At 35.8% G+C, this 26,810-nt stretch overlaps 1 protein-coding gene across 1 annotated transcript in view; it reads right to left on the bottom strand.

Annotated features, from left to right (window-relative positions):
* Cog5 (component of oligomeric golgi complex 5) overlaps positions 1–26,810 on the bottom strand; it is a 207,024-nt gene that overhangs the window by 98,737 nt on the left and 81,477 nt on the right. The gene's annotated exons all lie outside the window — the stretch shown is intronic.

Genomic DNA, 26,810 nt, shown 5'->3' with positions numbered 1-26,810 from the left:
TCATTATTTCTAAATTATCAAAGACAACAACAAAGATCATTTGGAACAAATACTTTTAATCATTATTTACTTCATAAAAGACAAAGTTAAATACTATGCCTGTAATTCTCCCTCTTTCTCTCTTTCCCCTTTATTTTCTTCTTTAGAGGATAACAACTTTAAAAGTCTGTTGTACGATATTAAAATCCCCACATGGCTCCCCATAAGGGGAATATATGTATGAATTCTATGGAGTTGACTGAGGGCTGAGACATAAAGAATTATACAATTTTTTATATTTTATTCATTCACTAATTCAAACTAGAAATATTTATATAATGCCTACTGTGCTTATATCATGGTTCAGAGTGCTAGACTAAATTAAATCTCTGCCATCATGGTGCTTCTATTTACTATGAAATACATAAACTAGAGTATCATATTGTGACAGAGAGTAAGAAAAAGTGACACAGAGTAAGAGTAGGAATGAGAGTTTATTAGAGAAAGAGGAGTAAGAGAATGAATGGTTTTGGAAGGTGATACTTAAAGAGAACTTTATATTTTTTGTGAGAAGGACGCTAAAGAGGGTATAAGAAAACACTGATCTCCGTATAGTTATTATATTAGGAAAAGTACTGAGATAAAAGGTATGTGTTTCATATGCTGGTTAAACTGTAGAAGACCATGATAGTATCCACAACAGAGAGAAGCAGAGAATGGAGTGAAATGAGGAAGGGAAGCTACCAATTATCACAATAATTCCAGTGTTCTTAATTAGATTTGTTGTTTAGTAAAAGACTAAATCAACAGATACACGCTACTACAACAACATACATGACCAAATAGCTAAAATTCTACATTCATTCATGACTCAGTGCCTCAGATACAAATATAGTCAGGCACCATTGTCTCACATCTGTGATCCTAGCTACTCAGGAAGCTGAGATCTGAGAATTACAGTTTGAAGCTAGCCAACAGAGGAAAGAAAGCCCATGAGCTCTTACCTCCAATTTAGCTACCAAAATGCCAGAAGTGGAGCTAAAGCTCAAATAATAGAGTGCTAGCCTTGACCACAAAAAGCTCAGGGACAGTGTCCAAGCCTTGAGTTCAAATCCCAGGCCTGGCACAGGCACACATACATACATGCACGCGCAAGCACATACACACCATTAAATTATTTCACTAAATTGCTTTCTAGACTGTCTATAAACAAGGATAGTTCAAATCTATTTGCTAGTATTTTAGAATATTAGTAGATACACTACATACTACACACACACTTAAATTATTTCATTAAACTTTTCTAGACTGTCTATAAACATAAGGATATTTCAAATCTATTTTCTAGTATTTTAGAATATTAGTAGACATACTACGTACTATACACACACTTAAATAATATCATTAAACTGTTTACTAGACTGTCTATAAACATAAAGCTATTTCAAAATCTATTTGCTAAGATTTTAAAGTATCAGAAAATATACTACATATTACCCCCTGCCCCTCCTGGACTGGGTACCAGGCTCATGCCTGTTACCCATGCAAAGGAGACTGAGACTTAAAGGATTGTGGTTTGAAGCCAGTCCTGGGAAGGAAAGTACATGAGACTCCAAGCTAGCACAAGAGCCTTGAGTTCATCACACCCCATCTCCTCCAACAGACAGATGGGAAGAAAAGCGAATAGACAAAATATTTTACATACACGTGCGAATATATAATAAGGTTTGGGAAGGGGAAAAGGGAGAATGCAGAAATGATGGAGGAAGGAAGGAAGGAAGGAAGGAAGGAAGGAAGGAAGGAAGGAAGGAAGGAAGGAAGGAAGGAAGGAAGGAAGGAAGGAAGGAAGGAGGGAGGGAGGGAGGGAGGGTGGGAGGGAGGGAGGGAGGGAAGGAGGGAGGGAGGGAGGGAGGGAAGGAGGGAGGGAGGGAGGGAGGGAGGGAGGGAAGGAGGGAAGGAGGGAGGGAGGGAGGGAGGGAGGGAGGGGAGAGGGAGAGGGAGAGGGAGAGGAGGGAATAAGAAGAAATGGAGTTGATGAATAACAATTCTCATTTGAGATTTATTTTTATTAAGCAAGAAAAAGAAGCAAAGAAATATTATTTCTATTAAAAATAATCAAAATATATTTTATTCATAAAGTGCTTTGTTAAATGGCAACTCCTTTGTACACTACTTTTAAGTAGTTAAGATAATTTTTAAAAATTTTTAAAATGTTCTAATAAAGGTCTGTGGCATAGATTAAGTAATACAGTGCCTGCATAAGTAAGTGTGACGCCTTCAAACTCTAATACCATAAAAAAAGAGAAAGTAAGCTATTTCATATAAAATTATTAACTGAAAACATAGTATAATGTCTGTTTTTACTGTTGCTATCTTCATTTTTTCCTTTTCCTAAGACGGATATTTGTGTGTGCATGTGCGTGTCTCTGTGTGTGTGTGCATACGTAAAACATTTTAACAGAGATTAAGAATCAAAATAGGGCAGCAGAAAAAGGAATTTCCCATATCACTATTCAAAAATATGCTTTATCCAAGAAAGCATCTGTGGAAAAATTTCAAAGAATAGCTTTATCTTCTAAGGTAAATACATTTTGTTGTTGTTGTTGTTGTTGGTCATGGGGCCTGAACTCTGGGCCTAGGTGCTGTCCCTCCACTCTTCAGCTCAAGGCTAGCCCTCTACCACTTGAGCTACAGCAGGTTTTCTGGTGGTTATTGGAGACAAGAGTTTCACAGATTTTCCTGCCCGGGCTGGCTTTGAACCATGATTCTCAGATCTTAGCCTCCTGAGTAGCTAGGATTACAGGCGTGAGCCATCGGCAACAGGCTCATATTTTTAAATTATATTCACTGTCTTTACTATTCTAAAAGGATATGAAAAACATGGCTTCTCCATATGCTGAATAATTTCAGTGTTTATTATGTGAAAGTACATTGTAATGTTTATGAGTTCATTAATTGAAAAACTTGTAAAGTCTTATTTCATATGAAAGATCTAGCTAAAATAAACCAGTTGTCATCATCATCATTTTTTGGGGGGGGGGGGGTTGTAGAGACAAAACTCATAGCCTAGGCACTGTCCCTGAGCCTTTATATGCTCAAGGTATATAGAGTTAAGCCACAGCACGACTTCTGATTTTTGAGTGGTTAACTGGAGATAAGAGTCTCACAGGGACTTTTCTTCCTAGGCAGGCTTTGAACCTCAGATCTCAGCCTCCTGAGTAGTTAGTATTACAGGCATGAGCCACCAATGCCTGGCTAGTTAGCATCATTCTAATTTGCAAAATTAACTTCCAAAACATCTCAAAGTATGAACAAACATGTAATTATTTAAGAAGCATGTAGTATAAAATTATTCATAAGAACTGTAATTGACAATTCATACAATTCTAGAGATAATTTTAAGCTTTCTGATGAAAATAGCCACTTTCTCAATCAATGCCAATAATTCACATTCACAGCTTAATATAAATATATCAATTGTTAGTCAAGAGGTACAATTTATAGATTCATTTGAAATAAAATTCTTAAGAGTAACACAGGTATCTAAATTATATAAATATAAATTTATGAAATATAATAAAATGAACCTACTTTGATATATAAATTACATTGTTAAACCAAATATTATTAGTACCTATAAATTTCCTCTGGTCCCAAGCCTCACCTCTCCAAATATTATCACTATCATAATTATAATTTCTCCTGCTGTGAACTTGACATTATTTGGTGTCCAATTTCTTATGCTCATCTTATTCACAAAACTCTTCCATATTGTTACAGGTAGCAGAAGTTGATTCATTTTTATTGTCATCTTCTATTCCTTTATAGGAATTTATCTTACAATTTACCCATTCTACTGTCAACACACAAAGTTGTTTCTACTTCTAGGAATTTCAATTAATGCTCTTGTGAACATTTTAACAAAGAGTATTTAGTGGCCATGTATGCATATGCATTCATGCAGGGTGGAGTAGAATTATCGAAATATGAGATATTAATATGCTTAATTTTGTAGATACTGGCATTTTTCACACGTATAAAAAATTAATGTCATACCAGAAATACGAGCATTGTAGGTGTTCTATGAATTTGCCAAAAATTAATTAAAACAATCAGTTCCTTTAAATTTCCTTTTTCTTTTGGGAGAGCATTATTGTCTTAATTAAGATATTATACTGGTATCACTGTGTCATTCCTATCTCAGGTTGAAAGCCATGTATATTTGGCCACTGAAATTTTCAAAAGATACCCATTACCAGATTAAAGAACTTGCATTCTTAGTCTGCTAAGAGAATTTTAATCACAGATTAGTATTTTTGCTGCACATATTTATAGGACTTCCCCCACTTATTTAAGAAATTACATTGCACTTCTGAACTAAAGCTCAGTAAAGTTGAATTATCATTTTTAGATCTTCCTGCTTATAATTTGCTTAGCATTTTTGTATCAATTTTGGTGAGAGACAGCTAGTAATTTTCCTTCCTTATAATATCCTTATTTTGATATCAAAGTTATCCTGGCCTCATAAAATAAGTATGTTCCTTCTTTTTCTCAATTTTTGAATATAATTTATATAATACTGGTTTGTTTATTCTATAATTTTTGGAAGAATTAAGCCTGTGAATTTATCATTCTGTTAGATTTTTCTTAGAAGGAAGGTTTTTAATGATGAATGCTATTTTGGTAATTGAAGGAAAACTATTCAGACATCTATTTTCCTATTGTTATTTTTCACAAGGTGTTTTCCTAGAAATTTGTTGTTTTCATCTCAATTTTCAGAATTTATGTAAAGTTATACTTAATGCCATTTCATTATCTCTTCAGATTTGTTAGATATATTATTAGACCATTCTTCTTTTTGTGTCTTTTCACCCCTGCAATTTGGGGGCATTTAAAACTTTGATTTAGGGGTATTTAAGACTAATTTTATATTTGTTGATTTGAGTATTAGCTTTTGCTGTTTGTATTTCACAGGCTCTAGAGTCATATCTAGACCACATTCTAAACTCTAGCACTTAGTAGCCAAAACCAAGGGCAAATTATGTAACATCTTTGAAACTTAAAGCTTCCTAATCATCCTAAAGTAAAAATAGTAGAACTAAGCTATAGTTATGTTACCCAGGCTAGTCTCAAACTTACAGGTTTAAGTGATCCTCATGCCTCAGCCTCCTGAGTAGGTGGGACTAATGGCATCCACTTCTATGCCAATCCAAAATACCTATCATAACTGATTAGCACTAGATAGAAAGAAAAGCTCAGTAAACACACTTATCTCAATCTGTTGGCAGCATGCTATAGTGGAAAGAACTTAGGCTTTAAAATTAGTCTAGAGATGGAAACCTAGCTCTGCTATATCAAGATAAGCTATATGACTTTAGGTAAAGATAAATTACTTTATCACTCCTGACTTTTTATTGTATTTATATAATTAATGTTTGTTTCATTATTAGTCTTTAAGATCCTAAGGAAAGGTGCCATACTTTTTTGTACACTTTCATACTCTTAAGTCTCTGGTCCAAGTGCTAGATCAATAGGTGTGCAAGAATTATTATTTGAATAAGTGAGTGAGAAAGCAAGTTACTATGATTTAGTTTCCTAATATAATCCTTACGAGATTATTAGAAAGAGTATGAGATATCACACTAATAATACATGGTACTCCATACATTGATTCTCAGCTCATTTATTAATGTTCCCAAACTTTTAAGAATTCTAAGACCCTGGTACCAGTGGTTCACTCTTGTAATTCTAGCTACTCAGGAGGCTGAGATATATGAGGATAGTGGTTCAACGCCAGCCCAAGCAGGAAAATCTGTGAGACTCATCCCTGAGTAGCCACGGAAGAACTGGAAATGGAGATGTGGCTCAAGTGGTAGACATTAGCATAAGGAGTTCAAGCCCTACAACCAACAAAAGAAAGAAAAAGAAAGAAAGAAAGAAAGAAAGAAAGAAAGAAAGAAAGAAAGAAAGAAAGAAAGAAAGAAAGAAAGAAAGAAAGAAAGAAAGAAAGGAAGAAAGAAAGAAAGAAAGAAAAGAAAGAAAGAAAGAAAGAAAGGAAAGAAAGGAAAGAAAGGAAAGAAAGAAAGAAAGAAAAAGAAAGAAAGAAAGAAAGAAAGAAAGAAAGAAAGAAAGAAAGAAAGAAAGAAAGAAAGAAAGAAAGAAAGAAAGAAAGAAAGAAAGGAAGAAAAGAAGGAAGGAAGGAAGGAAGGAAGGAAGGAAGGAAGGAAGGAAGGAAGGAAGCAAGGAAGGAAGCAAAGAAGCAAGGAAGGAAGGAAGGTAAGAAAGGTAAGAAAGGAAAGTAAGAAAGGGAAGAAAGGAAAGTAAGAAAGGGAAGTAAGAAAGGAAAGTAAGAAAGGGAAGTAAGAAAGGGAAGGAAAGAAAGGGAAGTAAGAAAGGGAAGGAAAGAAAGAAAATGGGTGCTGACTGACCGCAGGAGGCTGAGATCTGAGGATCACAGTGAATTGTGCCAGCCTGAGCAGGAAAATCTGAGACTCTTATATCCAATTAAAGACCTAAAACTGGAAGATCAAAGTAGTAGAACACTGGCCTTGAGTAAAATACCTCAGGGACAGTACCCATGCTTACTTCGAGCCCCAACAACAACAACAACAAGCGGAAAAGGTCAGATAATGTGATGTTAGGAAAATGAACCCTTAAATATATATTTTAATGTTTTCATTTCTTTCATGCATGTGTTTCTAACGCATTTATAAGATTATTTCTTTGTTGCTTTGTATGTCCCTCCCCCACAGTGTAACCCCCGCTTTCACTATATTTGATGTCAGTATAACATGTGGAGGAGATGGGGGCAAACAAGTCGTTTAAGGATTCAGGTGGACCTGTTGCAACAATGAGAAGTACAAAATGTCATGTCAAAACCAGCTTTACGATGTCGGTGTGGGGGAGGGAGGGGGGTATAATTGGGTGGGGGGAGGGGGGAGGCTGGGAAGGGAGGTGAAGGGTAAACAAAGGAGAAGGCTGCAATGCTTGGTAAGAAATGTATGCATTATCCTGCCCATGTAATTGTAGCCCCTCTGTACAGTATGTTCTCAAATAAAATAAAATTAAATTAAAAAAAAAAAGGAAGGAAGAAAGAAAGCTAGCAAGCAAGCATGCAAGCAAGCAAAAGATAAGAATCTACTGTGTTTGTGAAATAAAGACCATGTCACACTTGAGGGACTAAGGAAAAAGTAAATAATAGTCAAAAGAAGGTAATTTGAGTGAGAAAACACATGGGATAGGAGGCAGAAGGTCTATCTAACAGCATTAATTACTATAAATGAAATACTCATATGATAAAATAAGAGGGGTGGTGGGAATCCTCAGAATTAGAGACATTCTCTGTAAATAGCATGGCTAAGAAACATGTCTTATTGTTAATTTTTAGTGAACACTGTTAAAATCTCAGCATAGTTGCCATTGATCTGAAGTTCAATATTGGGAAAACAGTATTTAAATTATCTTGTTGAACAAATAAATAGATAGACTAGCCCTTTCTAGCTAAAATGCACTTGCATTCCACACATTATTCTTAAGTTTAAAGTCTCTATGAAAAGTGTCCAGTAAAAAATAATCTTTTTTCCTCACAGTCTAGGTCACTGTGATCTCTGTGAAGTTTGGTAGTGAAATCAGCAGAGAATAGTTAATCAGCTTCTTGCCTCACTTCTTTGGCTCCCCACACTTTACTGCAAATCACAACCTTATCAGAATTTAAAGTAGTGAAATCATAAATTGTTCTTAGTAGGAGCTTCTTTTTTGTCTTGCAAGTACTCCTGAAAAATACAATGTGAGTACTCTGAATCACTGCTCATGTGAAGCAGCCATTTTAAGCCAATTTTCTCAATGTTCCAGGAACAGCTCTATTACTACTACTCCTTTGCTCCCTTATATCCCCTAGCCAGCTTCCTCTCTTTACTACCAGACCCAGTCTTTGTATTCTATGCCATGGAGTCCATATTCAGTGCAATGTGCCATCCTGATAAGCAAAAAATTAGGATCCTCCAAAGAGACACTTTCTACTCCAGATAGCAATGTTAAATATATAAATATTGTGTCTAGCATTTAAAAGGGGCCTCATATCTTCTAGTTTTATTCTGTCATTATCAAATAGAGTACGTACTAGCAGTGTATTTCAGTTAGGGAAATTAAGGTAACAAGGGAGTTGGTCAACTGCTGTTTAGTAACAGACCAAGTTTGGAGGATGGGCCCTTCACTTTTGTTTCTACACTATCCACATTACTTTAGATCCCCAGATACATCAATTTTTCTGGTGGGAAACAGATCCTAGCAAATATTCAAGATCTCAAAAAAGGCAAACTAAAAATATTGTTCAAAAACTTCTAGAAAAAACTTCTACCTAAAACAATAGCACCTTTCTCTTTAAATGAGATATGTTCCAAGAAGCATTTTTCTATAAAAGTCACTGTAACATTTAGTAAATTGATGCATATTTTTATGAAAATTTCCAATTTCAGTTATATAAATTTAAATACAAGATTACATTATAAGACTTGAAAAAATTTTATAAACAAAAATAGACTTCAGTCTCCTCAGAAGCATTTCAGAATATAACAATCATTTTATTTATTAAATTAAAACTCTTTAGCCTGATTGGACATAATTATGGTGCAATTTTTTTCTTCTTTAATCTTTATATAGCATTACATCAGAACATAATAAAATTCCATATACAATTCCAGAATTGTACTGTGGATTTTATATATATATATATATATATATATATATATATATATATTCAAAAAGTATTAGGTAATCATATATAAACCACATTTTACTTTTCCCTCTATAAAATAAGTCTTTGAAAGTTATTCTTTTTCTTGAGTGTTTCATATAATATTAAAAAAAGGGGGGGGGAACAGGTGAGGAAAGGGAAAGGCTGAAAACAGAATATATGTTTTGTTGATGCTATTCTGTTAAAATGGTTAATGGGTCATTTTTTTTTCTTTTTTTTTTTGTTTTGTTTTGTTTTGTCCGGTCATTGGGCCTGAAGAACTCTGGGCCTGGGCACTGTCCCTCACCTCTTCAGCTCAAGGCTAGTGCTCTACCACTCGAGCCATAGCGCCACTTCTGGCTTTTTCTGCTTATGTGGTGCTGAGGAATAGAACCCAGTGCCTCATGCATGCAAGGCAAGCACTCTACCACTGAGCCACCTTCCCAGCCCTTAGTCATTTTTTTTTGGGGGGGGTGGGGTGGTCCGGTCGTAGGGCCTGAACTCTGGGCCTAGTTGCTGTCCCTCAGCTTTTCAGCTCAAGGCTAGCGCTCTACCACTTGAGCCACAGCACCACTTCCGGCTTTTTCTTTTTACTTATGTGGTGTTGAGGAATTGAACCCAGGGCCTCAAGCATGCAAGGCAAGTGCTCTACCACTGAGCCACCTTTCCAGCCCCCTGGGTCATTTTTTTTTAAGTGATTTAGTTCATAAAGGTTTCTACCCTAAGATAAAGTCTTAGTGGAATTAAAAGGATTTTTACTTGAAGAAAAGCAAAGATGAAGATCTTCTCCCAGTTTGTGGGTTTTCTATTGATCTTGTTAGCTATGTCCTTTGCCATGCAGAAACTCTTCAATTTCATGCAATCCCATTTATCCAACCTTTCTTTGATTTGTTGTGATTCTGGGTCTATATAAAGAAATTTTCGCCTATGCCCAGGAGTCCTAGAGTTTCCCTTTTTCCTTCCTGTAATGTTTTCAGGGTGTCTGCTTTGACATCGAGGTCTTTGATCCATTTGGAGTTGATTCTGGTGCAGGGTGATATATGGGGATCTAGCTTTAGTTTTATACAGGTGTTTAACCAATTTTGCCAGCACCATTTACTGAAGAGGCTGTCTTTCTTCCATTCTATTAAGGGTCTCATATTTACAATATACTTAGAATTCAAAAAAACTAAATCCCCCAACAACAAATCCTCAAAGAAACAACTGCCCAATAAATAAGTGGGCTAAAGACTTCCAGAGAAATTTCTCTGAAGAGGAAAGAAGTATGGCCAATAGACACATGAAGAAATGTTCAACCTCTCTAGCCATAAAAGAAATGCAAATCAAAACAACATTGAGATTCCACCTCACCCCAGTTAGAATGACTATAATCAAGAAATCTAATAACAACATATGCTGGAGGGGATGTGGCCAAAATCGGGAACTCTATTGCATTGTTGGTGGGAGTGTAAACTTGTTGAACCACTTTGGAAAGTAGTATGGAGGTTCCTCAAAAGACTCCACATAGAGCTCTCCTATGACCCAGCAATCTCACTTTTGTGGTGTATACACACACACACACACACACACACACACACACACACACACACACACACACACACACACACACACACACACACACACACACACACACACACACACACACACACACACACACACACACACACACACACACGAATTCTATGCCTCCATCAGAAAGAATGACATTTATTAGGAAATAGAAAGACTTGGAAAATATTATATTAAGTGAAGTAAGCCAAGCCCAAAGAAACATAGGTCCCATGGTTTCCCTTATTTGCAATAATGAGTATAAGTCGAGGACAAGCAAAAAAGGTCAAAAGCTATGTACATATGACCATATAAGATGATGTTAAGTGAAATGAACCCCAAGATAGGGACACAACGTGTTTTTCCTTTCTTGCTATTGTTTTTAATGTATCTAAAATGTACTATGTGAGTTTTTTTCTCTTGTATGTTCTTTCCCCACAGTATAACCCCTGTTATCACTGTATTTGATGTTGGTGCCCTGCATTCTATATATACATTATTCTAATTTGGGGAGGGGAAGGGAAATAACAAAATGCTGAAACAAGGATACAGGTTGACCTATTGTAACAATGACATATAGGAGACACTATGTAGAAAATTAACTTTACAACTTGGGGGTGGGGAGTGGGAAGGTGGGGAGGGAAGCAAAGGAGGAGGTAACAATGCTCCATAGGAAATGTATTCATTCCCTTACTCATGTAACTGTAACACCTCTGTATACTATTTTTACAAGAAAAAAACATTTAAAAAAAGCAAAGATGAATAAATTTTACTAACAAATTTACTAGTAAGAATGTTTCAGAACTGAGATATTTCTTCAAGTTGGAAATATTCATTTCAGATTCAGTTAAATAAAACAAGAAATTAGGAACCCTAGAATCATATTAAAATGAGAAAAGAGAAAGGAGGAAAGAAAAGAAGAGAGAAAGAGGGAATAATGTGAATGGTTGAGAAGAAAGGAAAAAGGGAGAAAGGAACAGAGGTAAAGGAAGAGTAGAAAAGAGAGAAGTGAGTGGTTTGTTGCCAATTTATTTAGCTTCCCCAAATACATGGACATTATAATTAGAAAAAGGTTAAGGACAACTGAAGCAAATATTCTGAATAGCTTTCACTAAACACAACACTTATTGTCAAAAAATTATAAGGCTTCTCTTTTAAAATAAAAGGATATGTGTCTAGGAGTCTTCAGATAATCCAGCTAGTCTGGGGATGGAAGGGGGGGAAAAATCAATAAAAGTAGTCTGATATTCAGAAAAAAAGGGAAGTTCCTAAAAATCACAGTATTTTAATAATACACAAGTAATCACACATTTCTCATACTTAAATTATGAAAAATACCTTTTATAAATTCACATCGCTCTATACATAACAAGCCAGATGCTCTAGCAGGGTACACACACCTGATACTTTTTTCTGGAATTGCTGTATGACTAGAAGACTGAACAATTAACAAAGTTCTATGTGAGTTTGCAAGTACTAAAGGAAGGGAGAATCTCATTAAATAAAGTAATTTCAAAGCAAGTATTACATTAGCTACCTTGATTGTAATTCAATGTATGAGTAGCTTTTCAGATTAAGCAAAATGCAACCCATTAATACTTGATATGTATTTCTCAACTAACCTAACAGGATTATTTTAGAACATGTTAATAATCAACAGTCAACAATGCAAAACCCAAATGAAATTAAGACATTAAGAAGGACATCTAATAGCATAATATGATCTTATCAACAAGAAATCAACTTGATTCCATTACTTAGTTTGAAGGGAGGCAGAATTAGGGAAGTGAATATATAGAAAAGTAAGTAGAAAAATGTGAAAAAAAAGAAAATGGACAGGGAAAAACAAAGATGAGCATGGAATGAAAGAGGAAAGTTCTATACAAGAGAAACAACAAAGAAAGCTTTTAAAAAATGAGGAAGAAAGGAAAGAGATGATTAAAATGGAAGGAAAAAAAGTTCTATTTTTCTTTTTTACAAATAATCCAAATAAATAAATCTACAGTTTGACACTAAGTAAAAGCTGACATTATGTTCTATTTTTGAGATAGTGTCTATATAGCCCAAGTTGGTATCAATTCTTGCCTTAGCCTTACTTTTTTGAATGTTAGTATTATAGGTTTATGCATCCATACATGGTTTCAGTAAAAATTTTTAAATGATATAAATATTTGGAATAATATTTCATCATATTATCATAAAATATTTTAAAGATACTAAATATATGTTTAATGATAAAATGCCTTTTAGGGGGGAGCCATGAGTGAGAATGTGGAAATCCCCCATTCCTTGATATTTTAACATAATAATAAAAGTTAAGTAATAAATAGGGCTTAAAAAAAAAATAATTCAGTGAGCACTCTCTATCCATGGGTTCCACATCCATGGAAGCAACCAACTGCAGATCAATAATACTAAAAAAGACATTCCCCACTCCCATAAGGGAGAAAGTCATATGCAAGCAATAGAAATATTATGTAAGAAACCTAAAGAGTCTCATATTGAGATATTTGTTGGAGATCTTCTAAAGAATCTTCAATAGATACAAAGGATGAATATAAAATAACAATTCTAACTCATTCTGTACTTTACCAAAGATACTCCCTGTAAACTTTATTAGCTTTGCCCACAAGCTGATTCATCCCTTTCCTCCCCTTCCTCTTCCCTGTCCCTTCTTCATGTCTTACAGTAAAAACCTCTATGATTGGCAACATGTACTACCAGAGTAATGCTCAAGAGTAAGCTAAATCACTGTTAGCAAATCTATTCCTCTTTGCCAAATATATGCTCTCCAGGTCCTCCTGACAGCTGGAATGACCATGTAACTCAGATGTAACCAAAGAGATATAAGAACAGTTTTGTTAAAGCAATTTGGGGGAAGCACTTCGTTACACTGCCATTTTAGCTGGCTGTGGCACTAATCAACCTCTGCACTGCCTAGAAATGTGACAGCTATTTTGTGACTATAATGAGATAAACAAAAGGACAGCACAGATGCTGAGTGAAAGCAGAGGAGGGAAGAAAATTGCTGAATAGCTGAGGGGTACTAGTACTACCTATATTCAGACACATTTCTGTGTAAGCCACTACTAATCTAGCTTAGTGTTACCATTCTGTCTCATCCACCACTAAGATGACTAAAATAAGGAAAAAACAACAGAACAAATTCATCTACCACTGGTGTTATCCATTACAATAAATTACTCTGTAAACAGGCATAATGATGAAATTCTTAACTATTTAACCATTATTTTCAAAGGATACTGAGTTTAGAATAACAAAATAATCCTAGTTCTGACATGAGAATGTAAAAAATAAAATAACCAGCTCAGAAAACTGATAGTCTTTTTAAAAGCTGTCAAAATAGGGTTGGGAGTATAGTTCAATGATAGCTAGTATGTCCTTACTAACATTTATGTGACTGCAGTTCAATTTCCTTAAAAAAAGGGGGGGGAGGGGGGAGAAAGCCGGGTACTGGTGGCTCACGCCTGTAATCTAGCTACTCAGGAGGCTGAGATATGAGGACTGAGGTTCAAAGCCAGCCCTGGCAGGAAAGTCCATGAAACGCTGATCTCCACTTAGAAAACTGGAAGTGGCATTGTGGCTCAAGTGGTAGAGTGGTAGAGTGCTAGCCTTGAGCTGAAGAGCTCATGTGACAGTGCCCAGGCCCTGAGTTCAAGCTCTATGACAGACAAGAAAAAAAAAAAAAAAAAAAAAGGGAAGGAAGAAAAGGGAAAAGAAAATAGGGAAGGAAGGAGAGAGGAAGGAAGGGAAGGGAGAACCTGTGTGTGTGTGTGTGTATGTGTGTGTGTGTGTGTGTGTGTGTGAGAGAGAGAGAGAGAGAGAGAGAGACAGAGACAGAGACAGAGAGAGAGAGAGAGCGAATCAGAGAGAGCGAATCAAAGAGAGCATACCCATAACATTATTTGCAAAACACCTAAGCATTTTTTGAGTATTCACGAAGGTTTATTTAACACAATCCTAAACTGGAGATAAACTAAAGGCCTATATCAAGTGGTGAATGGATTATTATTTCAATAAAATGACTTATTAAACAAAAAAGGAATAGCCAAGCATTGTGGCACATTCCAATTATACCACATACTCAGGAAGTAGAGATAAGAAGATCTCAGTTCAAGGAATGAGGAAAGGAAGAATGAAATGAGGAGAGTAGGGGAACTAGCAATAACCGATATGAATCTTAGTATGTAACTTAATAAAGCCCAGATAAAAACAAGAACACTGTATGACTTCACTTATATAAATCCATGGAAAACACAAATTAGTCTGTAATAACCCAAAGTGGTTGCATAGGTATTTAATCATTTCCTGAATCACTGAAAAAAAATCTTAGTTTTACTACTGTAATAGAAGTCCAAGTGTGTAAACTGAAAATTGTATAGAATTATTCAAATATAAATCTGGGGACATTTTTGAGGAACAGAAACAATTAGATATCAATTGAAGAATAACTGCTGAATTTTCACCTGTGGGTGATTCTAAACAAAAGGCATTCTGTAAAAAAATATAATAAACATTAAGGCAGTTAAAGAAAAATTATTCACAGAACAGAATGAAAATGAAATATTACTCAATGAGTTGGAGAATTATAGAAAGCAATCATGCTAAGGCTAAAAGGCAGTTCATTAGATGTGATTCTGCACTGAAAGATTATAATGAAAATAACAGAACAAGCAATGCTTCTGTGGTCTGTTAATAAGAAAACAACACAGCTACATAAGGTAATGAAGAACTAAATATAATTAATATAAGACAAATAGAGACATGTTACATGATAAGTGAAAAACTTCAAAAAAGAAAAAAGAAAAGAAAAAAAAGAGGAAGAGAGAAAAGAGAATATTTACTGAGGAAAGGAATTAAACTCACAAGAAAATATAATTATTTACAACAGGGATCAGCATACTTTATAAAGTACAAAATATTAAATATTTTAGATTTTGCTTATTCATATTTTGTTCGTATCTTTTATTTCATTCTCCAGACATTTGAAAATGAGAGAATTGTTTATCAAAGGCTGGAAAGAGTAAGGACTACAAAGAGATGGAAAAGGTTGATTAATGGAAAGCTAAATAAAAGACAATTAAATAGGAGCAAGAAAGTCTGGTATGGAACTGCACAAGTAAGGTACTAAATAGAAAGAAAATTAAAGAGAAGACACTGTACATCTCAAAAATGGACATAAGACAACCTGAATGTTCTGACCAAAAGACATGAGAAATGTTTGAGCAGATAGTCATGTTCAACCCAAGTCAACTCTTGCCCAATGCATATATGTTTCAAAACATCAACTGACTCTCTATTAATACAGACATTTTCTATGTCAGGTAAAAATAAATAGAAATTGAAAGATCAAATAATATGATAGCTAACCACTACCAAAAAAAAAAAGAAAAAGAAAAAAGGTGGGCTTTACTTTGCCCACCTCTAATTTTCGATTGATAAATAAGAATTAAAAATGACTTCCAGTCATAGTTAAACATAAAAGATAAGGACATGCTAAAGAAATAAGATTAGGCTTAAGGGAAATGCTTAGTTTTAAAGCTTTAGGGAAATAATTAATTTTAAAATAGCTTTTAAAATGATTTTAAAAGTGCTTTGCCAATAAAAATTAAAAACATACCCATTGATAGTAAACATTTGTAACAATATGTCTTTTAAAAGCTATGAAATAACTGTTAAAATTGTTATTTCTATATGGCATAAAATTTAACTGAGATAGTTACCCCCATGTGTGTCCTCTATTAATCTAAACAATGTGAGTAGTTACTTGAGAAAATAATAACATTGAAGCTTGCAATGAAATCATACAATATTTGATATGCATAATGTAAACTGATGGATTAAATCTAAGAGAACACAACAAGAACAATGAAATAAGTACTTTTTTTGAAAAGATAAAGAAAATGGGTAAAGTTTTAGATAAAAACAAGAATAAAGGGCTGGGAAGGTGGCTCAGTGGTAGAGTGCTTGCCTTACATGCCTGAGGCCCTGGGTTCGATTCCTCAGCACCACATAAGCAGAAAAAGCCAGAAATGGCGCTGTGGCTCAATGGTACAGTGCTTGCCTTGAGCTAAAGAGTGGAGGTACAGCACCCAGCCCCAGAGTTTAGGCCCCACAACCAGCAAAAAAAAAAAAAGAATAAAGAATGTCCAAATAAATAAAACCATAGATGAAAGAGGAGACATTACAACTGATTCCACCAAAATACAAAGGCTCATTAAGAATTCATTTGAACAATTGTATGTTAAAAATCTACAAGAAGCCGGGCGCCAGTGGCTCACGCCTGTAATCCTAGCTACTCAGGAGGCTGAGATCTGAGGATCGTGGTTCAAAGCCAGCCCGGGCAGGAGAGACCGTGAGACTCCTATCTCCAATAAACCACTAGAAAACCGGAAGTGGCGCTGTAGCTCAAGTGGTAGAGCGCTCGCCTTGAGCTGAAGAGCTGAGGGACAAGCGCCCAGGCCCAGAGTTCAAGCCCCACAACCACCAAAAAAAAAAAAAAAAAAATCTACAAGAATTGGATAAACTGAACCTATCACAACTAAATCAAGTACATAGAACAAATCAAAACAGTCAAGAAGAAATAGAAACTCTAAACACACCAACAATGATTGGGACAAATAGTAATTAAAAGTCACTCATTTTAAAAGAGTCCAGTACCTAAAAGATTTACTGCTATGGTCTATAAAACATTTAAAGAATAATTTCAAAATTCTTTTTAACTCTTTCAAAATTCTAAAAGGGAAAGATATCAAATTTGTTTCTATAAGGCCAGTAAGAGAAGGAAAAGAAAAGGAAATTCAATCAAATTGAAATTCTAAAAAAATCACATAAAGTTCTGTAGACAAATAAAAAACCATTTAAAGCCTCTTCAGTAGATCAAATGGAAGACAATGTCAGGGCTTGAAGATAGGTAATCATAATAGAGAAAAAAGAATGAAGAAGTCTGAACAAAACAAGTAAGAACTCTGGAACACCATTAAAATATTAAACCCATGTACAAATCATGTACATAGAAGAAAAAATACAAGCAAACTGTATAGAAAACATTAATAAAGTAATATAAAAAATCCAAATCCTGGAAAAGATATGGCCATCTGGTTAAAGAAAGCCTTCAAATGGAAAAGAACAGACCCTCCTGCTAAACATCAGTGGCTCACATCTGTAAATGTATCTACTCAAGGCTGAGATCTGAGATTGTAGTTCAAAGCCAGCCAAGAAGGAAATTCTATAAGATTCATATCTCTAATTAACCACCAAAATTAACCACAAAAAATTGGAAATAGAGCTGGGGATGAGCAAATAGCTTAGGGATAGTGCCCAGGCCCTGAGTTCAAGACCCAGGACCAGCACACACACACAAAAAGAATACAACCTCCCCATGTCAGTAACTGTCAACCTAGATGCTCTACCAAAAATCTATCCTTCATAAGTGAAGAAATTAGACCTTCCACAATAATTAAACTATAATGAAATTCATAACTACTAAATAAGCACTGCAGTGGATATTCAAAAACTACAACATACAAAAGAGAAAGATAAATTCAACTATGAAAATAATGGAAAACATAAAGCTTAACAGATAAATAAAGAAGAACTAAGGTAGAAACAAACACTACAAAAATCATAAGAAGATAGGGGGAAAAAACCCTAGCAATCAGTAACAAGACAAACTACCGAAAATATTCTAACATGAGACTAAACAGTTCAGTAAGTCATTGAAGAAATAAAGGAAGAAACCAAAAAATTCCTAGAGTAAAATGAAAATGGAAACATTACTAAGCCTCTGGGACATAGCAAAGAATACCAAGTGGAGAGCTTATAGCTATGAACACTTACATTAAGAAATCAGGATAGGGGCTGGGAAGGTGGCTCAGTGGTAGTGCACTTGCCTTGCATGCCTAAGGCCCTGGGTTCGATTCCCCAGCACCACGTAAGCAAAAAGAAAAAAGCCGGAAGTGGCGCTATGGCTCAAGTGGTAGAGCGCTAGCCTCGAGCTGAAGAGCTGAGGGACAGCGCCTAGGCCCAGAGTTCAGGCCCTATGACTGGACCTAAAACAAAAAAACAAAAAACAAAACAACAAAAAACAAAGAAATCAGGAGAAGGGGATATCAGAACAATACTAAGGAAACAGGGGAATAATCATATTTTGAAAACCAAGGCTAAAATACACTGAAAAAACTAGAAGAAATGATACACAAGAAATACCAAAACTGAACCATTTAAATAGATTATAAACAAGAAAATAATAAAGAGCCCCCCCAATATATTCCAGAATCTGATGGATAGCTAACATAAATAAGAGAAAAACTGAAAACATTTCCCCTAAAGTTCTGAAAAAGATTAGAATATCTATTTATTTAATGTAGTGATAGACAAAAAACAATACAAATGAAGAAAAGTGATTCAAATAGGGAAGGAATAAGTCAAATTATCTCTCTTTAGATACCTAAAGATTCTACCAAAATACTCTTGGATTTGATAAACACTTTATGCAAAGAAGCAGGACACAAAGTAAACATTAAAATACAGGTTCCTTTTCTATGCATACATAACGAACATGCTGAGAAAAAAAAACAATTCCATTCACAATCATCTTAAAAAAATTAGATACCTAAGGAACAAACCTAAACACAGTTAAAACTTTAAATACTGAAGAAAGTGAAGAAGATACTAGAAGATGGAAAGGCCTCCCAAGTTAACTGATCAGTTGAATCTTACACTATTGAAAACAATTCAGCATAATAGTCATCAAAATCCCAGTATCATTTTTCATTGAAATAGAAACACCAATCCAAAAATTAAATTCATTGGGAAGTACAAAAGGCCCTGAATAGTCAAAGGGATCCTGACAAAAAGAACAATGCTGGAGATACTATAACAATTAACAGAATGAAATTCCACAATTTTGCAGCAACATAGATGGAATGGTGATTGTGTTTAATAAAATAAGCCAGGCACAGAAAGACAAATACTACATGTTGTCATTAATTTGTGTGAACTTAAAAATTAATGTTGTAGAATGGAATGGAATAGTGGTCACTAGAAACTAGGAAGTGGAGAGAAATGGTCAGAAAGAAGTAAAGAAAAAGAGAAGGGAAGCACCATAGCACAGACAGGAGGTGTCTTTATCTTTTGACAGTACCAAGGATTGAACTCAGAGCTTCATTCTTGCTAGACAAACATTCTACTTCTTGATCTATGGCTCCAATACAGTCTTTGCCAGGACAAGCCTCGGATCCCAATCCTCCTATAGCCTTCTAAGTAGCTTAGATTACCTGCATGGGCCGCCTTCCAGAAAGAGGGTTTTTCTTTTTTTCTTTTTTTTTTTTTTTTGGTCCGGTCGTGGGGCCTGAACTCAGGGCCTGGGCGTTGTCCCTCAGCTCTTCAGCTCAAGGCTAGCGCTCTACCACTTGAGCCACAGTGCCACTTCTGGCTTTTTTCTTTTTGCTTATGTGGTGCTGAGGAATCAAACCCAGGGCCTCATGCATGCAAGGCAAGCGCTCTACCACTGAGCCACCTTCCCAGCCCCAGAAAGAGGGTTTTTCTATAGCACATGAGGTCTTGGTTAAAACAAGCTATGGTTTACTTTAAAATTACTAAGAGTAGGAAACCCCCAATATATAAAAATAATTCATGTCTAAAGAAAATGAAATGTTTGTTATCCTCATTAAATGATCTATTTTATGTATATATATGTGTGTATATTTATACATATATAATATATATATCCTAATGTAACTCATAAAGATGTACTGATACTTTGTCTCAATCACAAAAAGTATTAAAAGTCTGTACTTAATTAAGTGGTAGAAACAATACTGGAATCAAACATATAAAAGTTTCTGTAATCTCAAATGATGAAATCTATCCTATAGTCCTAGAGTTTATAAAGCAAGCTAAAAACAAAACAAAAAAACCTAAAGTAGCTAAAGATAAGAAAGCTAGATTTGTCGGGCACCGTTGGCTCACGCCTGTAATCCTAGCTACTCAGGAGGCTGAGATCTGAGTACTGAGGTTCAAAGACAGCACAGGAAACTCCGTGAGACTCTTATCTCTAATAAACCACTAGAAAACGGGAAGTGTTGCTGTGACTCAAGCAGTAGAGCGCTCACCTTGAGCTGAAGAGCGCAGGGACAGCACCAAGCCCAGAGTTCAAGCCCCACGACCGACAAAAAAAAAAAAAAGAAAGAAAGCTAGATTTAAAGCTTGACAAATCAACTGCCACAGTCTACTAGTGGTGTTTGTTAAGCTATAAAAGACTTTTAAAAAATATGCTTGCTTAAGTTTATAGTTAATGGGTTCAACCTTGCCAGAACTTCTTTCTGAAGCTAAAGAAAACATTTAACTTGGCCAGGCACTGGTGGTTCATACCAGTAAACCTAGCTTCAGGAGGCTGAGATGAGAGGATTCCAGTTTGAAGCCAACCCATCAGGAAAGTCCTTGAGACTCTTATCTCCAATTAGCCCCCAGAAAACCAGAAGTGGTGCTGTGGCTTAAAGTGGTAGAACCCTAGTCTTGAATGAAAAAGCTCAGGGACAGCACCTAGGCCCTGAGTTGAAGCCCCACTACCAACAAAAAAGAATTTTAACTTTCATAGGTCACATTTAACACAAATTCAGAATTTTCAATCACAGATGTTAAAAAAAAATACTATATGCTATGTTTATTATCTTCTGAACATTTATCTGCTCAACTTCAATTTTACATTGTTATTTTAGAGAACTATCCTCAAAAATGTTCTCATGGTATATTTGGTGGATAACAGATAAACACCTGGGCTTATCTGTCTTAGTAAAAGGCAAGTTCATAGATGTTTAAAATCATTAGAAACCATCAGCAGAGAAGAGGTTACAGACAGGTTAATACCTCTCTGAAAGAGGTGAACAGAGACCCTCTTGCCTGATGACCTCTAAACACAAGCATGTCTTCTTCATCCAATAAAAATCTCTATAAAATTCTGTACTTATTTACTGGGAAATCTTGTAATTCACAAGTTAAAGCCATCTTACTAATTAAAATGTCATAAATTCACTGTGGGGGCCTGGTATCTATGGTGATACAGGAACTCATCCAGATCAAAATCTCTATCACCTATTTTTGAAAGCTAGTTAAAGTTTGAAGTAATGGAGTCTGTTGCAAACCAGAAAGAAAAAAGAAAGAAAAGGTTATAAGGTGTTCTCTTTGTCTCTGTCCCTCTCTTGGCTCTGTACTTTGTCTTTTATCTGTCTTTTCTCTGTCTCTCTGTCTCCCTGTCTCCCTGCCTCCCTGCCCCCCTTCTCTCTCTCTCTCTCTCTCTCTCTCTCTCTCTCTCTCTCTCTCTCTCTCTCTCTCTCTCTCTCTCTCTCTCTCTCTGTATCCATCTTTCTCTGACTAATGTCAACGAAAGATTCTGAGAGTCAGTAAAATGAAGAAAAATGAGAGACATGATGTAGGTAATGCTGTAGATGGCTGGCATAAACTGACCCATGCTGTGACAAAGACTGATTATACAAATTTTTTTAATACTGTGACATATTATGCTTCCCCACAAGATGGGCCCCAAATCATCAGTGTTTCCAAATTCTTATAAAATGGCAAGGATGTCTACAGTGATCTTTTCCATATATAAATAATAAAGCTTCATTATAAGGCTTTTCCATACAGAAATAACAGGTGAGATTGGACGCTTACTTACATTTTTTATGTAGGAAGGAATAAAGTTCCTCTGTATCTAAGCATTCACTTAACTCATGTCTTCTAAAATAGAAATTCTGTAATACTGTAGTAGGGATTTTGTAAAGCTACAAAGCTATTTAAAACCTACAAATGAATACAGCACAGTTATGCAATGAATTAGGAAAACAGTGTAATGTTCAAATAGGTTATCTATACTTACTAAAACAAGGTTGGTTTGAAAGGGATGCTAAATAAACTGCACTTTCTTTTATTAAACAGTTGTTTCCGATAATGAGGAAATGGTTTTACACTGAACTGCTGTATCTATGTATCATAAACTGGGTGACTTATCAACAAAAGAAATTTATTATCTATAGTTCTAGAAGCTGGAAGTTCAAACCCAGGTCCTAGCAGATGGGAGTGTCTCATGAAGCACATTTTCTGATTCATACAAGGATATATTTCTTATGCTCAGTAAAATGAGGACTAGGATGAGAGGGAAAGGTTGGGGACACATGGAAAAAGTCTTCTATAAGAGGAATAATCCTATTCATGAGTGCTCCCCCTCATGACCTAAGTACTTCCCAAAGGTCCACTTCCTAATATCAACAAGTAATATCAATATATATTATAATATATAATATATAATAATAATATAACATATATTCACAGCAGAGTAGCAATGAAACAGAAATAACAACATACCATGAGATATGGTAACTCATACTTGTAAATCTATTTCCTTAGGAGATGGAGATCTGGAGGACTGCACTTCAAGGCCTGCTTGGGCAGAGAGTCTGTAAGACTCCATCTAAACCAACAGATGGACATGATGGCACACTGGTCATCCAGGTGCTCAGAATCCATAAAACAGAATACAGCTCTAGGCTTGTCCAGGAAGAACTTCAAGACTCTATTCCAAAAATAACTAAGCCAAAAAGGGCTGGGGTATGGCTTAAGTGAGAATACTTGTCACCAGGCGTGAGGCCTTGAAGTTAAACCCCATTATCACAAAAAAAAGGGGCGGGGGGATAACATATCACCAAAGTACAGTCAAAGTGTAATTCAGTAAAGTAACAGAAATAGCATGGTTCTTTAAAGTAATTTAATTATGCAACAACAATTTGCTTTTATTTAAAAAGATCTCATTGATTTAACAGCATTCAGCCAAACCATCTTAAGTTGCTAAAGATAACAAAAATGGAGAATTTCTAATGTTTTAAACTACTACAGTATTTACATTTGATAAAGACAGTATTAAAGACTGTTATTTAACTTTTATAATTTTCTAATATTGAAAATGATGGCCACCAACTACATACTCAATACAAGAGGGTCATCAACATTGAGAAATCAAATTAATGTCAGAAATATATTACTGCAAAAGTCATAACATAACTTTTCAAAACTTCCTCATTATTTAGGATATGAGCCTATAAACCAGTTGAGTATAATATTTCATGAATATAATAAGCACTTCAAAATTAAAGAACTAAAGCCAGGGGCTGGTGGCTCATGGGGTAAGATCTGAGATCAAGGCTCAAAGGCAGCCCAAGCAGTAAAGTCCATGAGACTCTATGCACTAAGTAGAGTTGTGGCTCAAGCAGTAGAGCACTAACTTTGGTTTAAAAAAAAGAGAACAAAAAATGAAAAACCTGAGGGGCAACACCCAGGTCCTAAGTTCAAGCCCCAAGACCAGCACAATACACACACACACACACACACACACACACACACACACACACACACACACACACACACACACACACACACACACACACACACACACACACACACACACACACACACACACACACACACACACACACACACACACACCACCCAAACACATACAGCATACACACTGTAATTTTATTTTTAGTTTTCATTTACAATACTAATTATATAGATATACTATCTGATGAACTGAAATCTACAACTTGAGAACGAAATAGGTAAAAGCTGCAGTATATATTCTAATAAGAAATGGAGCTAGGTGCCAGAGGCTGATGCCTATAATTCTAGCTAGTAACTAGGGAAAGTGAGATCTGAGGATTGTAAGAAATGAGGGGCAAGTAGGAGTGACCAATACAAGCTCAAGGCTTTACTGGAGGATAGACTTGCCTGACTGCTCCAAACAGGAATGGAGGCAGTAGCCATGGACAGGTATAGGCTGAATTTAAACAGAATTTTAGGGAGTAGTCACACGGGTCACATGGGTTACATTATACATTACATAGACTATGGGAATTTGGAGGTAGGGTCAGTTCTGAGAAGAGGTGTTATGAAGGTGTTACATGGACTACAGGAATTGGGGGAAGAGTCACATTCCGAGAAAGAGTGTAAGGAGACTGTTAGAACTGGGGCAGGAATTTGTATGTCAAACCAGGAAAACAACACAACATCAGGGAAACAGAAACTTAACAGATTTTTGTAAACAGGTAGGGACACAGGGCAGGACCTTAAAATCAGCAAGTTGACTCTGACACCTTAAAAGGATCAAAGTTGATTACACTTGGATGCCAGTATAAGCTGAAAGTCCATGAGGCAATTAACTCCAATTAACCAAAAAAAGTCCAGAAGTGGAGCGGTGCTGGCTCAAGTGGTAGAGCCCCAGTCTTGAGCAAAAAAGAACACACCATGGCTCCAAGTTCCAGCTTCAATACAAAGCGGAAAGGAGGGAGAGAGGGAAGGAGGGAGGAAGGCAGGCAGGAAGGCAGGAAGGTACAAAAGGAGGAAGAAAGGAAGCTGGAAGAAAGGTAGAAAATGGAGAAAATATTCCAAAAAAGAGAACGTGAGACACTAGAAGAAAGCGCATGGGGCAGCAACATAAAAGTCAGCCTTTAAATGCCCATGGCGAGAAACTAGTTAAAGGGACACAATAATACTAAAATGCAAAAACCAGGAGGATCTTTGGTTTTACAAAATAAATAAAAATAACATGCAGAGCAGGTGGTGGGAAAAACCTCTCAGTCAAACAAAAGGGAACCGACTCCTCAGAGCAACATGGATACTGGGAGGAAGGAAAAGCTTGTAGAAAACAGAAAATACAAAGTTGTCATTTCCAAGCATGGGGAAAAAAAAGTTGGCCAGAGATGGAAACTTCTACGGAATACTAAGGGACCAATATTAGTTCCTCATATGGAGATTTCCAAAGTAAAATTTATGCAATCCTGGTATTCAGTATACACTATAAGGAGCAGGAAACTAGGGGAAAGTCAAGGAGAAACATTGTTCAAAAGAGAAATGTACACAGAGCCTGAATTGTGAAATGGTAATCCCTCTATACAATACCTTAATAATAATAAAATATTTTTAAAATTCTGTTTTCAATATAAACTGCCACACAAGTTATGAAATAATTCCATAAGGAACAGGATGGACTAGATGATTCCACCACAAGAATCTTTAGCTAATTTCCTAATCTGTGCATGTCTTAGTTTAACTACATAGACAGTGGATAATTCTGTGTTACAGTGATTGAGATAACAAACATAAAGTAACATAGCCTAGGGAATGTGATAATCCCTACCAAAAATTCAAGGTATCTGAGTTACTATTCACTGGCAGAAAGTTCCTCCTGCTGTCTGGCCTCACTTCCTCCTGCTGCAGGAAATTTACTCTCCCCTGAGCCTCTTTCCCTTGGAAAAGAAGGATATCCATGAGAACAAAAATGTGAAATCAGAAAACAGAACAGAATTATTGATAAAGGGGAAAACCTCTTGGTAAAGAAAAACTCCAGGCTAAAGCTAAGGCTGACCAGCCCTTTCCATCCTTGCTAAAAAGCAAACAAACATCTCTCCTCCCTCTCAAGCACTGACAAGCTTGAGGCTTATCATCAGCTGTACTGAGTTGCTGTATTAGTCAGGAGTTTATAATAAAAACTCATTTCTGTAAAATAGACTACCCCTACCCAAGGTTATGTTTTGACTTCTGTAATCCAAGAGTATGTTTTGACTTTTTGTAACCAAGTATCAATTGTGTCATTAGCATTGATAGTATTGTTCATGCTGAACAAGTCAAGATTATGTTTGCCTATGCTCTTGGGTCTCAAGGCTATGCTTTGCTTCTGTAACCTTGCTTGCTTGCTTTGGCAAACATCACCTACGTGAAATCCCTTCCTATAAAAATCCCCCATGAAAAGCAAATGGCTCTTCTCTGTGAGCTGGAGACAGATGCCATGTGGCTAATAAAAGCTTCTAGCCAGATTGACTGAGTGCTGGTAACTCCTTTTGCTGATTGTGGGTTCAAGTCCCACCGGCTCCGGGAAGTTGGGATATTTCAGGGAAGACCAGGGATCCAATAAAAGATGCTTCCATTCCTAATTCCTATACTATATGCTCACCGATGACACTTGTCTTGCTGCTCCCAAGACAAAGGAACTAGCCTCCAAACATCAATTCTTTCACTGATATTTGCTTCCCAAGAAGAATTATCCCATTGACATTACTGATCAGGGATTTCATAATTCTAACTCCGCAAATCCAAAAACCTGACTTCGTGAAAATAACCCAGAAAACAAGATCTGAAGAAGATAGATACACATAACTAAATTCAGAAATAAACGATTCTACAAATTCAAGTATCAATCTACAGACAAGAAGCACAGTAAATTGTGTGAATTAAACCTTAATGTTAGTTTTAGCACCTTGGTACATTTTCTCCCATTAGTAAAATGATCTAGCAAGCTGGTTTGGCCTAAATACTGGTGTTGCTCTCCAAATTTACAAGTGGAAATCCTAAAGTCATGGATGATTACTATTAGGAAAGTGGGGTATTTGGGGTAATCAGGTCATAAAGATAGAATCCTATGAATATGATTTGTTCCCTTATTAAAGACACTCCAGAGAGCTCCTTTGCTCCTTTTACCTAA

This window comes from Dipodomys merriami, unplaced genomic scaffold, assembly GCF_024711535.1.
Source record: "Dipodomys merriami isolate MVZ:Mamm:240054 unplaced genomic scaffold, mDipMer1.0.p SCAF_5, whole genome shotgun sequence".
NCBI lineage: Eukaryota > Metazoa > Chordata > Mammalia > Rodentia > Heteromyidae > Dipodomys > Dipodomys merriami.
Note: the sequence above shows the minus strand (reverse complement) of the source record. Positions and strands in the feature narration are given on the sequence as shown.